This window comes from Phoenix dactylifera, chromosome 5 (genome assembly GCF_009389715.1).
Source record: "Phoenix dactylifera cultivar Barhee BC4 chromosome 5, palm_55x_up_171113_PBpolish2nd_filt_p, whole genome shotgun sequence".
NCBI classification, from domain to species: Eukaryota; Viridiplantae; Streptophyta; class Magnoliopsida; order Arecales; family Arecaceae; genus Phoenix; species Phoenix dactylifera.
Window position 1 is genome coordinate 412,207 of NC_052396.1, and position 16,655 is coordinate 428,861.

Genomic DNA, 16,655 nt, shown 5'->3' on the forward strand with positions numbered 1-16,655 from the left:
TTCAAGCCACACAAAGACCCTGACGTCGATGAAACAATGGCTACGGCAGAAGGCCGATGACGGTCCGGCGGCGATCGGCCGGCTAGAAGAGAGGAGAACAGAAGAGATCGAGACCTAGGGTTAAGGCTCCAGGAGAACAGGGGGTGGAAGTAATCGTGGCCATGGGCCACCGAGCGCGCCATGACCCTGGTTAGGTCGGGTTTCTAGCCTGGATATTTAGCCCAACCCCAGCTCGATCTAAATAATAAAACGGGCCGAATCATAAACATAAAACCAAATCGGTTCGGATCCAACAAATCACGCCCGTTCATAGTACTTATTAAAGCAAAGGTAGGACTTTCGATTGTCCTTACATAAATTATTTCAAAAATATAGTCCTTATATAAATGACTAAAATGTTTAATAACTAAAATATCTTGCATTAACTCAAGTAAAAGTCTGACCTTTTATTTTTTTTATCATTTAGCATTGCTACTAAAATAAAACTGATGCTATTAAAATAGATTTAAAAGCTATCCAAAATTGGGAAAAAAAAATGAAACCGCTCTAGATTAGCATAACCCTTCTTCTCTCTATTTAAATTACCCATCTAATTAATATTTTGGAATATCAATGTGTAAATTAAATGTCATTTAGTTATTCAAGCACATTAAAAAGTAGAAGAATTTTCGTGTTTGAACGTCGTTCGTACCATGGAAGAATGTCTGGAAGGTAATTACCGAAAACTATTTTTGAAGGTCCACCTAGATAAAAATAAGGCACCCGCATCTAGAGTGGCAATGCTTAACCCATTTAAGTTGTTTAACTTGATTAAACTATTGTAGGTTGGCCTTGGATTTATTTAATTAGAATGATCGTGTTTATGTCTGAATTTTTGATCTGTTTGATAACATAATCTATATCCGACCTGTTACGGGGGAACTTAGCCACCATGCCCCACGTGACCGGCACGCGCGCCCAGGAAGACTACGGCTGCCCCTTGATCCAGCAATCCGACCTCGGGTCGGATATCTTCGGCTCCGCAGCCCGACCCCGAGTCGGCTGCCCCTTGATCCAGCAATCCGACCTCGGGTCGGATATCTTCGCTCCGCAGCCCGACCCCGAGTCGGCTGCCCCTTGATCCAGCAATCCGACCTCGGGTCGGATATCTTCGGCTCCGCAGCCCGACCCCGAGTCGGCTGCCCCTTGATCCAGCAATCCGACCCCGAGTCGGCAATCTCTGACAACAACAGACTGTTCCCTGAGGCACGCCGCGGCCCCCTGCTCCACTACTCCCTGCAACGGCCGTATCCGGCGCTGCCCACGATCCCCTGTAACAGCCGTACAAAGCGGAGCTCCACTACGCCCTGCCATGCCGTACCCAGCGCTGCCCCACGACGCCCTGTAACGGCCATGTCAGTGGCAACCCCATCGTGCCACACGATGACCAATCCCCAAAAACCCCCCAGCCTGATATATATGCGGCTGGGGGGGAAGGGGGAGGGTAAGCAAGATTTTCCAGAGTATCATCTTACCTGCTACCTCTCCTTCTCCTTCGATCTCCTCTAACTTGATCGTCGGAGGGCCCCCACTACCCCGGTGGTGGTGCGAGGCTTGCTTGCAGGTTTCCGGCGGAAGGTGGAGCGCAACCGAAGCAATTCCAAGGGAACCCCGTTCACACCGCTGTGCCAATCGTTCTCGGTTTGAACCAGCAACAGTTGGCGCTAGAGGAAGGGCCCGGATCTCAGAGCGATCGTAATGGCACGGCGAGGTGGTCGTGGAGCTTCCAATGCTTCCGGTCGCGGGGCCTCTCGCCTCTGGCCGGAGGCCGCTGCATCTCCAACACACTCTCAGCAACACTCCACCTCCCACCGCCCGTTCAGACGGTCGAAGCCGCCCAGTTCGACCAGCTAACCCAGCAGGTTCGCACCCTCGCGGAGGCGGTGCAGAATCTGCAGGGTGCGATGTCCCGGGCGCCGCAGCGGGCTCAGGAGCCGCCGCTGCCTGAGCGTTCGCCTGTCCTCCTCAACCCGCGCTCCTTCCTCTCCCATGGGGAGAGCGCCGGCGCGAGGAGGATTCTCGAGCACGCTCCATTCTGCCGGGACCTTCCCACCGGAGCTGCGCGGGGTCGAGAGGCGGGCCCGGGCGCGTTCCCAGACCCCCCAGTCCTCGAGGAACCCGCGCTCCAGTCGGTCCCCCTCGCCGCTCCTTGTCTCCCACCCACCGGTCGCGCTCCCTGGACCGGCGGGTGGACGATCTCCACCGACAACTCCAGGTCCTGAAGGGCCATTCCAAAGATCCCTTCGCCGACTTAGAGATCTCCTCCCAGCCGGCGCTTGCCTCGAGGATCCTGCGGACCCCGAATCCGCCGGGGTTCAAAATGCCGGCGATCGAGCCCTATGACGGGGCGGCGGACCCGCGGGATCACGTCGAGAGTTTCAGGACCCTTATGCTCCTCCACGGAGCATCAGATCCCCTTCTCTGCAAGGCTTTCCCGGCAACCCTCCGTGGCCCGGCGAGGGCATGGTTCGCCGGGCTGGAGGCTGACTCAATCCGGTCCTTCGACCAGTTCACTCGCCTCTTCATCACTCATTTCGCCGTCAGTAGCCGGCGGCGACTGGTCTCCGACTCCCTCTTTGATGTCCGGCAAAACGAGGGAGAAAGCCTGCGGGATTATCTTACCCGCTTCAACAGGGCTACGCTGGAGGTCCGGAACCTGAGTCAGGAGGTAGCTCTTTCAGCCCTGAAGCGTGGCTTCCGGAAGGGCAGACTCACCTTCTCCCTGGACAAACGCCTGCCGCGGAGCTTCCCAGAGCTGTTGTCCCGGGCGAACCAGTATGCGGACGCCGAGGAGGCGGCCGCCCACCGGAGCAAGGAGGCCGCCGAGATCCCTCCAAAGCTTGGGAAGAAAAGGCGGAAAGAGGCACGCCAGAGGAGGAGCCCGACGCCCCAGCGTCGGCGCAGAAGCCCGTCGCCGGCGAAGAACCACGGCGCCCCACGCCCTCGTTCTCCGCCCCGACGTTTCAACCGGTACACCCCTCTCCTGACTCCCCGGGCCAGATCCTTATGGAGATCAAGGGGCGGGAGGACCTCCCGGCCCCGAGACAGATGCGGAAGATCCCTGGGAAGAGGCCCTCCCGGGCGTACTGTGAGTACCACCGAGACCACGGCCACGACACAAGACTGCTTCCAGCTTCGGGACGAGATCGAGGCTCTCATCCGCCGGGGGCGTCTCGGTCGATATGTGAGCGACCGACGTCCCCCCAGACCCGCGTCCGGCCGACCCGGCTCCTCCGGAGCCTCGGGAGCAGAATCGACCCGTTGCGGGCGTGATCCACACTATCACTGGGGGCTGCCGGCCCGTGAGGAACGCAGGGGGCTCGACGGAGGCGTCAGGGCGGCCGTCGCAAAGAGGCAGAGGGTCGGCAATGTAATCACTTTTTGATGAGGATGTAAAGGGGGTTCAGACCCCCACGATGACGCCATGGTGATCTCCCTCACTATGGCAAACTATGATGTAAGGCGTGTTCTTGTGGATAGTGGAGCTCAGCTGATATTTTGTTTTACGAGGCCTTCCAAAAGATGAGCTTGTCCAGACAGTTGTTGCACAAAATGTCCACCCCCTCGTAGGATTCACCGGTGACGCTGTCCCGGGGAAGGTGTCGTTGAGCTGCCTGTGACTGCGGGCGTCGCACCCGCAGAAGCCACGGTGCGACTCGGGTTCTTGGTCGTCCGTGTTCCCTCGGCCTACAACGCTATCCTCGGGCGACCCCGGGCTGAACGCCCTTCGCGCGGTGGTCTCCACGTACCACTTGCTCATGCGGTTCCCCCCGGCGGTCGGGATCGGAGAGGTCCGAGGTGACCAACCGACCGCACGGCAATGTTTTCTAGCAACCCTCAAAGGAAGAAGCCCGTGGAAGCCCTAAGCGTCGAGTCCCTTGATGCCAGAGACGAGGTAGCCTTGCGGCAGGGGGAGCCGGCCGAGGGTGTGGTCGAAGTCCCCCTCGAGGAAGGCCGCCCCCGACCGGGCGGTCCGGGTCGGCGCCAATCTCGATCCAGGAGCTCGGGCCCGGTTGGTGGAATTCCTCCGAGCCAATACCGATGTATTTGCCTGGTCGGCGGCCGATGTACCTGGGATCGACCCGGAGGTCATTTCTCACGCCCTCAACATCGACCCGACCCACCGACCAATAAAGCAGAAGAAGAGACACTGTGCCCCGGATCGGATCCGGGGTGGTCGACCAGGAGGTAGACAAGCTCTTGGAGGCAGGATTCATAAGGGAGGTAAGCTACCCGAGTGGCTGGCAAATGTTGTACTTGTCCGGGAAGGCGAGCGGGAAGTGGAGGATGTGCGTCGACTATACCGACCTGAACAAGGCGTGCCCTAAGGATAGCTTTCCGCTTCCGCGAATAGACCAACTGGTCGACGCGACTTTCGAGTATCAGCTGCTGTCTTTCATGGACGCCTTCTCCGGTTACAACCAGATAATGATGGCCCCACAGGACGAGTAGAAAACAGCCTTTATAACAGACCGGGGGCTGTACTGCTACAAGGTAATGCCCTTCGGTCTGAAGAATGCTGGCGCCACTTACCAGCGCCTCGTCAACAAAATCTTCAAGAGCAAATCGGCCGGAACATGGAGGTGTACGTGGACGATATGCTGGTGAAGAGTCGCCATGCAGACCAGCACATCGCGGATTTGGAGGAGACTTTCACCACCTTGCGGAAGTTTCGCATGAAGCTGAACCCAGCGAAGTGCGCCTTCGGCGCTTCGGCCGGGAGGTTCCTCGGTTTCATTGTCAACCAGTGGGGTATCGAAGCCAACCCGGACAAAATCAAGGCTATCCAAGGTATGTCCCCTCCGACCAAAGTAAAGGAGGTTCAGAAGCTCGCTGGAAGGGTCGCCGCGCTTAGACGATTTTTGGCAAAATCGGCCGAACGCTGCCAACCATTCTTCAAGGTGTTAAAACGCCCGAAAGACTTCCACTGACGGCCGAATGTCAAGCAGCATTCGACCAGCTCAAGGAATACCTGGCGTCTCCTCCCCTACTGTCCAAGCCGCAAGAAGGGGAGATGCTCTACCTCTATCTGGCGGTCTCCCCAACCGCGGTCAGTGCGGTGCTGGTTCGGGAAGAGGCAAAGCTCCAGAAGCCCGTGTACTACATCAGCCGGGTCCTACGGGATGCCGAGACGCGGTATACGAAGGCTGAGAAGATCGCCTTCGCGCTGCTGACCGCGACCAGGAGACTTCGCCCCTATTTCCAGGCCCATTCTGTCACCCTCTTAACTGATCAACCACTACGACAGATCCTCAGCAACCCCGGGAATGCGGGACGGCTGGTGAAGTGGGCAATAGAACTCGGTGAGTTCGACATCCACTACCAGCCTCGACCCGCCATCAAGGCCCAGGTGCTCGCGATTTCCTCGCTGAGTTGCACGGGTGCAGGAGACGGAACCTAGACCGCCGGAAACGCCCAGCTCGACCCTCCGACCTGGACGCTTCACATCGATGGGTCGTCGAACCCCGAGGGTGGAGGAGGCCGGGCTGGTCCTTACCAGTCTGATGGAGTGATAGCCGAGTATGCCTGAGATTTGGATTTCCAGTGACCAACAACGAGGCGGAGTACAAGGCCCTAGTCACGGGACTCAAACTCACCAGGGAGCTCGGCATCCGGCGTTTGAAGGTCTTCACCGACTCCCAGCTGGTGGTCGGGCAGGTCCGTGGGGAGTTCGAGGCCCGGAGCCCGACCATGCAGAACTACGTCCGGAAGGCGCAAGCACTCATTCCCGATCTCCGGCAGTGTCGACATCCAGCAGGTCCCCAGAAGCGAAAATGCTAGGGCCGACAGGTTGTCCCGCTTGGTGAGCGCAGAGGCGCACAACTTGTCGAGGGCAATCTACCTGGAGACCCTGGAGGCCCCGAGCATCGGCGAGGCTGGAGCGGTGATGGCGATTGATCCGGAGCCGTCTTGGATGGACCCGCTCGTCGCTTACCTCGCCGAAGGGATCCTCCCTGAAGACGAAGATCAAGCTCGGCGACTTGTCAAGAAGTCCGCCCACTACGTACTCTAGAAGGGAGGCTGTATCGGACCTCGTTTAACCGCCCCCCCTCTTAAGGTGCCTTCCGCCCTCGGAGGCGGCCTACGTCCTCAGGCGAAGTCCACGAGGGTGTTTGCAGATTCGCACTCGGGGGCTAGGTCCTTGGCGCACAAGATCATGAGGCAAGGCTATTATTGGCCTACCTTGTTGGAGGACTCAAAGGATCATGTACGGAAATGCGACGCCTGCCAGCGCCCAACGCCAACCGTCCAGAGAGTCCCTTCTGTCCCCTTAGGCACCCAATCACCGCACCCTGGCCCTTCGCACAGTGGGGAATGGATATCCTCGGACCATTCCCCGTCGCTTCAGCCCAGCGGAAATTCCTTGATTGTTGCAATCGACTACTTCACCAAGTGGGTGGAGGCAGAGCCGCTGGCCACTATCACGGAGGCGCAAGTCCGGAAGTTCGTGAAGAAAAACATCAATTGTCCGATTTGGGGTACCCCCGAGTCCTCATCTCGGATAATGGTCGGCAGTTCGACAACAAGCATTTCCGTGATTTCTGCGAGGAGTTCGGGATCGAGCAGTCGGTTCACATCCGTGTCGCATCCCCAAACCAACGGTGAGGCCGAGGTCACAAATCGGACAATCCTCCAAGGAATTAAGGCGCGAGTCGGTCGGACAGGGCAAGCTTGGGTCGAAGAACTCCGAGAATGTCCTTTGGGCGTATCGGACCACGCATCGGACCCCTACCGGGGAGACACCTTTCAGCCTAACCTATGGCACGGAAGCGGTTGTTCCCGTGGAGCTCGGACTCCCCTCGCCCGGGTGGCCGCGCACCGACCCGAGGCCAATTCGGAGCAACTCCGAGGGACCTGGACCTCTTGGAAGAAGCAAGAGAATGGCGCAGGTTCGGATGGGCGATGTATTAGCGGAGGGTGGCCCGATATTATAACTCCAAGGTCCGACCGAAACTTTTCAGAATCGGAGATCTGGTGCTAAGGCGAGCCAAAGCATCTCAACCCGCGGAAGGTGGGAAAGCTGGCGCCAATTGGGAAGGCCCGTATAGGGTTCGCTGGGTTAAACCGACCCGGCTCCTACCAGTTGGAAGGCCCTAGATGGTCGAGAAATTCCGAGGAGCTGGAATTCCGCTAACCTGCGGGCGTATTACCAGTAGAACGACAAAGCCAGGAAGACAGTTCGAAAAATGTACAATTCTTTTCATTTCAATAATTCCTGGTTACAATGGCGTGTTCGTGTGATTACAAAGAAATTCCCAGAGGGGGATTGGGGAGTAAAGAAAATAAGGAAGAGGTGGGGACTCCGTAGAGTTGAAGATCCGGGATCCCGAACCCTCCACCCGAAGCAGCTGCAATCCCACCGGGCGTAGGTGCTTCTCCCCGGAGGCGCCGTCGACGCCTCACGCAAAAGACAAAGAGCCGGCACGGACGAAGAAGAAGTGGACGAAGGAGGAGTTCACGCTGCCTCCAGAGGAACGCCACCTCCAAGGGATATTCCGGTCCTCCCCAGGAGAAGGGGAGGGAAGGAATACAAGGGAGAAGAGCGCGAGGAAGCGTGATCCCGGATGAAACGCCTAGAGCGGAGTTCCGCCGGGGAGAACCTCCTTGTTGATCCCAGATGAACGGCTAGTTGGCGGAAGTCGCGAGGGGCGCGCCTCCCGTTCCTCCGGCAGGGGTTTCCCAGCCACACGCCGGAGAGGAGGTCCACGATTCATGGCAACCTGAATAGCTCCGGCTTGGGAGGCTCCACCGCACCTGCGCTTATATTTATAGCCAAAACTGTGGCCCCTGGTCGTTCCGATGCGGGTGGCTCCAATAAAGGCGGGCGCACCGAATCCGGAGCCGTTCCAGCTCTCGAGGCGTATCCTCCCACGATCTCCTAAGCACGTTCTCCTTAATTGCATTCTTAATGCAGGACACTCCGGGCCGTGTGTATCCCACGGCCCACGTATCTCCGCTCGCGCCCAGGCCGCATCCGCCTCGAAGAGCGCGCGTATCGCAGCCGCTTAACTGACACTCCTTGCAACAGCAACTGGCGATCCGATTTCCCAGGTAATGCCTCAATTAGCATTTAATACCCTTCTGGTGTTCCCCAGGCGACGCTTGGAGAATAGGAGAAACACGATCGTAGCTGGCTACGGAGAAATCCCGTCGAGCGGCAAGCGACAGGCACGTGGCCAACGAGCGGAATTCTCCGAGGCTCGGCCCTCGGATGCCAGGCTAACCCGATGATCATCCCCGGGAGCAGACTAGCCTGAAGCCCCGACCTGTTCGCCCTCGGCTTGCGCCAGCCTTGGCCGACCAACGAGCGGAATTTTCCGAGGCCTCGGCCCTCGGATGCAGGCTAACCCGATGATCATCCGGGAGCAGACTAGCCTGAAGCCCCGACCGGTCGCCTCGGGCTTGCGCCAGCCTTGGCCGACCAACGAGCGGAATTCCCCGAGGCTCGGCCCTCGGATGCCAGGCTAACCCGATGATCATCCCGGGAGCAGACTAGCCTGAAGCCCCGACCGGTCGCCCTCGGCTTGCGCCAGCCTTGGCCGACCAACGAGCGGAATTCCCCGAGGCTCGGCCCTCGGATGCCAGGCTAACCCGATGATCATCCGGGAGGCAGACTAGCCTGAAGCCCCGACCGGTCGCCTCGGCTTGCGCCAGCCTTGGCCGACCAACGAGCGGAATTCTCCGAGGCTCGGCCCTCGGATGCCAGGCTAACCCGATGATCATCCCGGGAGCAGACTAGCCTGAAGCCCCGACCGGTCGCCTCGACTTGCGCCAGCCTTGGCCGACCAACGAGCGGAATTCCCCGAGGCTCGGCCCTCGGATGCCAGGCTAACCCGATGATCATCCCGGGAGCAGACTAGCCTGAAGCCCGACCGGTCGCCTCGGCTTGCGCCAGCCTTGGCCGACCAACGAGCGGAATTCCCCGAGGCTCGCCCTCGGATGCCAGGCTAACCCGATGATCATCCCGGGAGCAGACTAGCCTGAAGCCCCGACCGGTCGCCTCGGCTTGCGCCAGCCTTGGCCGACCAACGAGCGAAATTCCCCGAGGCTCGGCCCTCGGATGCCAGGCTTAACCCGATGATCATCCCGGGAGCAGACTAGCCTGAAGCCCCGACCGGTCGCCTCGGCTTGCGCCAGCCTTGGCCGACCAATGAGCGGAAGAATTTCCTGAGGCCTAACCCTCGGATGCCTGGCCTAGCGCCGGAAGAATTTCCTGAGGCCTAACCCTCGGATGCCTGGCCTAGCACCGGAAGAATTTCCTGAGGCCTAAACCCTCGGATGCCTGGCCTAGCGCCGGAAGAATTTCCTGAGGCCTAACCCTCGGATGCCTGGCCCTAGCGCCGGAAGAATTTCCTGAGGCCTAACCCTCGGATGCCTGGCCTAGCGCCGGAAGGATTTCCTGAGGCCTAACCCTCGGATGCCTGGCCTAGTGCCGGAGGAACTTCAAGAGTCAGGAGTCGGCGAGACGCTACTAAGAGTTAAAAAGAGGAAGGACGAAAGTGAAATGAGGAAACACTTTGTGTTGCATTAACTTTCGTTGCATCAGGGTCGAGACCCATACAACATGACAAAACGCCAACATACAAAGAAAAGAACAAAGAAAATACAGAGGGTCAGCTTGGAGGAACCCCTGGGTCGGGAACAGCGAGCACACCCGCAAGGGGTAGGGAGACAGTTGGAGAATCAGGCAGGCAATGGCATCGAAGGGGAGTCGAGGAGGGAGACCCCACTCAGGTCAATTTCGGGGTATCTAGCGGACACCCTCGCCAGGCCTTCATCGAAGCCTAAGACAAAGGAGTCGGACCCCGCGTCCGACATATCACGGATGAACTCGGCGGACTGACGATAGGCCTGTACCGCCTGACGCCCGATTTCCGCGCTCCTCTCGGCCAGCGCCGCCTCCGCTCGCTCCGTAATCTGAGCTTTCGCCTCCATGACCTTCGCCACAATCCGGTCGTCCGCCTCGGAGGAGACCCTCAGCAGATCGGCCCGAGCCTCCATGTGCTTCGCCTGGCAGCAACGCGAGCAGCCTCAGCCTCCTCCAGGCGCGAATGAAGCTCCTGGTTGCTCGCGCGGGACTCCTCCAAGGCCGATTCCAATTCGGCCAGCTTGGCTTCAAGAGATCGGGCTCGGTTGCGGGCGTTGTCGGCTGACTGCTGGGCCTTCTCCCACCTCTCCGGAAGTCGGCAGCCTTCCGGGACTGCTCTTCGGCCCCGCTCCTCCGCCCTTCCTGATCTCGCCTTCGAGACCCGAGGCAACCTTGAGTTGCTCCTGAGTCTCCAACAGTTGCCTCTCGAGGGCGGCGAAGCCGAGTACCCGCTCTTCGGCCACCTGGAGCCTCGTCTCGAGGTCCCTGGGTCGTCCTCCCCGCCGCAGCCTGGCCTCCCTCCTCTACAGCTTTCAGTCGGCTCTCGGCCCTCGCCAGAAGCCTCGCCTGTTCCTCGTTGCTCTCCTCCAGACGGATCATGTACTGGACGAGCTAAGAGATAGGAAAAATGAGGGCGTCAGGCGGGGATCAATAGAGCCTATAAATGACGAAAGCGGCCAGAAGAACACTCACCGACATGAGACAGACGCAGCTGGCAGCCCCGACGTCAGGGATCCCCATCTGCCGGACCCGCCTACGGTCACTCTCCAGCAGCACCGTCTCGATGAGGTTTCGGGCGCCGGCGAAAGTGAAGGCTGACCCCGACTTCGCCCCGGAGCCGGACGGTGGTTCTGCGGCCTTACCCTTACCCATTACTTGGGGGAGAGTCGTGCTGACCGTGCTCGGGGCGGGGGCCGCTCCAGAAATCGACAGGGTCCCGCTCGGCCGGGGCCTCGGCGCGCTCCTTCTCGTATCATCCGAAGCCGACCGAGTCGAAGACCGGGCTGGGGACCGATCGCGTTCCGACCCGGCCGTCTCGGGCGCGCCCGGGTGACGCCTCCGGAAAAGCGGTAGTCTCATCACCGGAGGGCTGATACGGCGTCAACTGTCGGTCCAAGCCCGCGGCGTCCCCCTGACCGGTGGGTCCGGACCCGTCTGTCGGCGTCGGAGTCGCCTGCTGGCGGGACTTCTTCGCCGGTGGGACCCCGCTCGGAGGAGTCCGTTTCTTCCTCCGGACCGCTTCCAGTAGGGACGCCCTACTGACAGCCGTCGCCTTGTCCGACCGCATGACGTCGTCGATTTCTGCAAAAAGGACGAGATGGTCGGAGACTGAGAAACTGATGGAAAGAAGAAACGAAAGAGGAGAAAAGAGCTAAAAAAGAAGTGGTGGCGGGCTCACGGTCGGCGGGGACCGAGCTCAGACCGACGTTCACCAAGGCATCCTCGGAAATAAGGCGGGCCACCGGGGGAAGCCGGCCCTCGGCAACCAGCCCCCTCAAGACGGCAACGCCATCGGACTCCTCTCTCGACAACCTCGATAAGCCGATCGGGGACTTCATCGGCGTCTCCCAGGTTGCTCCGATTCTCCAAGAGGGATCTACGTCAATGAAAAAGAAACGCTCCTTCCAGCCGTGAATGGAGGAAGGAGCATCCTTGACGAGGCCGCACCCTCGCCGTGCCGCAAAGCACCACCACCCTCTGTCCCGGGGGTGGCCGCTCAGGCCGTAGCATTTCCAAAAGACGTTCAGGGTGGCGGGAACCTCGTGCATGCGGCAGAGAACCTGGAAGGCCGTCAGGGTACGCCATGAGTTCGGCACCAGTTGCGTCGGCGCCATTCTTAAACCCCGAAGCACCTGCACGACTAAGTCCGAGGGGGGAAAGCGGAACCCAGCCCGAAGGATGTCCTCATTGATGGCGACCTTCCCTGGAGGAGGATGGGACATCCTCTTCTCAGGCCCCGGGAGCGTAATATTGCAGGCTTCGGGAAGGTGGTACCGGGCCACGAACCTATCTAGGTCTTCAGGGACCAGCTCCGACCGAATGCCGTCCGCCCTTTACTTCGTCCATCCCTAATGGCCAGTGAACCTACGGTCAGGACGGGGTCAAGAGGGGGAAGGCACCCGGAACGACTGGAGTACACTAACACGAAAGGAGAAAGTACGGAGAGCCCTAAATTGAAGAGTGGGGCAACTCACCGGAAAGGGAGGAAGAACGGCTCCGAGAGCGTCAAAGGAGGAGCGAACGAACAGTTCGGCGCAACGGCAGCGGCACAAGGGAGAAACTTGAAGATGCCTGTGAAGAGAAAGGCGGACGGGGGAGGGCCCCCGGTTAAATAGGCGGAAAGGCGGGTGACGCCTCGGTGACGCCAGAGGACGCCTGGCTGCCGAAAGTTTGTTCGCGCCCCAAAGGCGAATCGACGCCATTAAGGAAGGATGTCCGCCGAAATCCGCAGACCGCCAGATCAGCGACAACTGCCATACGCCATAAAGAAGGCGGAAAGCTCGGAGCGCGCGCGCCTTTCCGAGGGATGGCGGCAATCTCGAAGCATCACTCCCTTCACCCGTTCCCCACCTGGTTCTAGGCTCGGGAGTGGGGGGCTACTGTTACGGGGGAACTTAGCCACCATGCCCCACGTGACCGGCACGCGCGCCCAGGAAGACTACGGCTGCCCCTTGATCCAGCAATCCGACCTCGGGTCGGATATCTTCAGCTCCGCAGCCCGACCCCGAGTCGGCTGCCCCTTGATCCAGCAATCCGACCTCGGGTCGGATATCTTCAGCTCCGCAGCCCGACCCCGAGTCGGCTGCCCCTTGATCCAGCAATCCGACCCCGAGTCGGCAATCTCTCGACAACAACAGACTGTTCCTCTGAGGCACGCCGCGGCCCCCTGCTCCACTACTCCCTGCAACGGCCGTATCCGGCGCTGCCCCACGATCCCCTGTAACAGCCGTACAAAGCGGAGCTCCACTATGCCCTGCCATGGCTGTACCCAGCGCTGCCCCACGACGCCCTGTAACGGCCATGTCAGTGGCAGCCCCATCGTGCCACACGATGACGAATCCCCGGAAAAACCCCCAGCCTGATATATATGAGGCTGGGGGGGAAAGGGGAGGGTAAGATATATCTTCCAGAGTATCATCTCACCTGCTATCTTCTCCTTCTCCTTCTCCTTTAATCTCCTCTGACTTGATCGTCGGAGGGCCCCCACTACCCCGGTGGTGGTGCGAGGCTTGCTTGCAGGTTTCACGGCGGAGGGCGGAGCGCAACCAAAGCAACTCAAAGGGAACCCCGTTCACACCGCTGTGCCAATCGTTCTCGGTTTGGACCACCAGCAACACGACCTTATTTGTATCTTGTCCGATTAAATCCGATTGCCAACCTTACCTGCATTGAGAAAGCCTATAAGGCGGTCCCTAAAGTTTAAGAGTAGGAAAAGGTATGACTTTGTTGGGTCCAAGGGGGCTGTTACAATAGGGTTCGATCAATTTTATTTGCCTTACCATGGTCCTTGTAGATCAACTGGCTGCAGAGTACAGCCCTGGGTATATGGCAAAGCCTGCTAAAGTCTGAGCCGACTCTATGGGATTAATATGCATCTTGACCAACCAATCCCAAAATCATACCTCATGATGGCATTGTTTATGCAACGTATCCTATGTACACTCAAAAGAAAATAATTGATTCAAATGGCACGATGACAAAATCTGCCATTGTGACTTGAGTTGTTATCCTCCAGTCCAAATTGTGATGTCTCATTGAGTCATTAATAAAGGAGTTGATGGTGCCACTTTTTGTTGGCAACTTCGTTGGTTCATAAGCCCTATAGTCCTCTAATAATGTGCTAGACTCCAATTACATCACGTGAGTGCATGGTCCACGCTTATCCTTCTTCTTTTCTCTGCATGCATGCATGTATGAAGGTGAAGGGATGGATCTTGATGGCTGCAAGTCGATTAGTGTCTCCTGGCTCCGCAAGACACTTCAGTCAGGTGAGAAAGACACTTTCAGAACATTAAAAGGTTGATCTACTGTGATGCAAAAGTAGCAAATTTCATGCAAACAAAAGCTCAATGGACGTACATGAGATATCCAACTTGGGTTCCTACTTGAAGGGCCCACTATCAACATCTCAAAGTATAGTATTGATTTGACTTAAGAGGACACGAAGTGTGACACTCGACAATGTATTGAAGCATGCATGCTTGCATGGCATGGCACATATTACATATATAAGCTTTAGCCCCTGTGATGCACAATTTGCCGAGAAGAGATAATAATACATCTTATTAAAAATCTGTGGTTTTATAATCTATGAAGCGATTCCAAGATACTCAGGGCTTTTCCCATCCAAAAATATGTGTGTTAGCCCTTCCCCGTTATCGATCACATATTGGCCGGAAGGGGGGAAAGGAAATATCATTATTTTTAGGTCCGGTTTGGTTCAAACTTTACATGCATTATTTCTATCCAGTTCATTTCTGTTTTTGTATTTGAGGTCAAAGATGATGCCCGAGCTATATAAGTTTATGATTGAACTTACTTAAAAGAAAAGGAAATGATTTGAACGCCATTGCCACCGACGCTCCCTTTCTAAAAGCTTTGTATACTGCATTCCAAAAATAATCCCATCCAATTAATGACAGACCTTGTACCTTAGTAAGTGTTCTAACTATTACCTCATAATTGCATGCCTCTTTACGTTTGATTTCACTCCAACTAATTTAAAGATAAAGTACCATCAATCATAACATATGGTACAAAAAATCCAGCTTGAATCGTTGGTACAAAACTTGCAACCTTAACCTCTTCTATCTTTTTCATCTCCATGAGTACCTTATAGGCTTCAGAGAAAAGAAAGATGCTTTACGTGCACCAAGGTAGATCTACTCTCAACTCTCCAAAAGACCATCACCATGTGCAATAATACGCCCATGCAAAGACTTCTCTTTAACGTAAATCCAAGCAATGTCAGCAAAATTTTGGGTTGGCGATTGTTGCATGGAATGATGGAAACCTCATGATCTCTTGGCTTGATTGTCACTTTACGTGCACCCATAATTCGCATGGTTCCAGAGTGGAGTGCAACTTCATTGAAGCTGCAGTACTCCGTTTTCTCTCAATGATAGCCATCAAATAATTCGCTCCTCCATTAATTAAGTTCCTTAAATGAAAGGACTTGGTACATGAACTGGATCCAACTCTTTATCCTTTTCCACTACACTGGATCAGGGAATGGCAGTGGACTTGGTGGTGATGCTGAAGCTAAAGCTTCTGGCTGCCAGTGGTGGTGGTGGTCACTACCATCTCCATGTAGCCCTCCTGTGGTTCTTCTTGCTTAAGCTTCCACTCGCAGTGCGGATGAGGGGATCCTATACCGACATGGTCTTCGCATTGAGGCTCTTCTTCTTTCGACTAAACCGTGTGCTCTTCTCTGAAGCTCCAGCACGAAATGGCCATAGATGGCAGAGAGCACTGCGGCTGTTCCAAGAGAGGGTTGCCGAGGAAGGGCGGTTAAACACGCAATCCAATGAGGATAGCCTGCATACCTTCTCCATGCTTGCACTCTAATCCACACTTCAGCTTGCAAGAACTGCAAGGATTAGTTGCTAAGATGATTAGTGTTTACTACTGCATCAGCGAAGCAGGTTCATGGTTTGCTTAGTTATATAGAATGGTGAGGTTCTGTCAATTGGAGAAGTGAGAACAACGACTGTAACATTTTCTTGTTCTTTCTTTCTTTCTTTCTTCTCCTGGTTCTCTGTTTCTTTTCTTTACTCCCCTCCACCCTACATCCCCCCTCGCACATATATTTGTGGGACTGAGGTCGCTAAGTTCTGTTTCTGGGATGGTGTTCATTTTAAAGAAAAAATTTGTCTTTAACCTCTTGAGAAAGTGCCCTGCTGTATCCAAAAAAAAACTTCATTAGGAGCCACGTCTTTTACTAGAATTTGGAGACTGTTCTTTCCAGCATCCCATAATTTATTTACATCAGCACTACGATTGTTATCGATCTTTCGTGGAACTTCATCCACTCTCTTTACCTCTTTTGTTCTAATTTTTGGCTAACAGCATCATGGTATTAGATGTATGTGATGCTTGTCTCTAGGATCTAAGAATGGAGTTAGGAAACATAAATTTCTTTTGTTCATGTGAAGAATGGGCATTTATATTCGCATAAGGTCTTCTGGTTAGTCCCAGCACTTCTCCATGTCGTGATCAATATATATATATATATATATATATATATATATATATATATATATATATATATATATATATATATATATATATATATATATATATATATATATATATAAAGAAATTAAGAAAGAAAGTAAACTTTACTCATCTCCAACGTTTAAGGACACAAGAAACGAAACAAAATAAGGGCAGCGTTATGAAACTTTTTATTGGGCAGAGTGTATCTTTTGATGGGAGGGCAAAGTGCATTTAGTAACGGAAAATTATATAGAGAGGATAGCATTAAAAAAATTCTTGTTTTAGAAGATGCTTCGCTATGTGTTTACTAACTTCATGACCGACCTTCCATACCACGGTAATGTAGGTATAAGATGATAATTTCTATCAGTGCAGCTCATTACTTGCTTAGCCATAAGAATATTTATAATATGCTAATAATTTTGTCAAAATGATGCTTAATTTTATTCAAAAAGCAGGAATTCGTTATACTATCATGTATGCGATGTACATGCTCTATCATATTTTTTTTTATTCTCACTATTTGTTT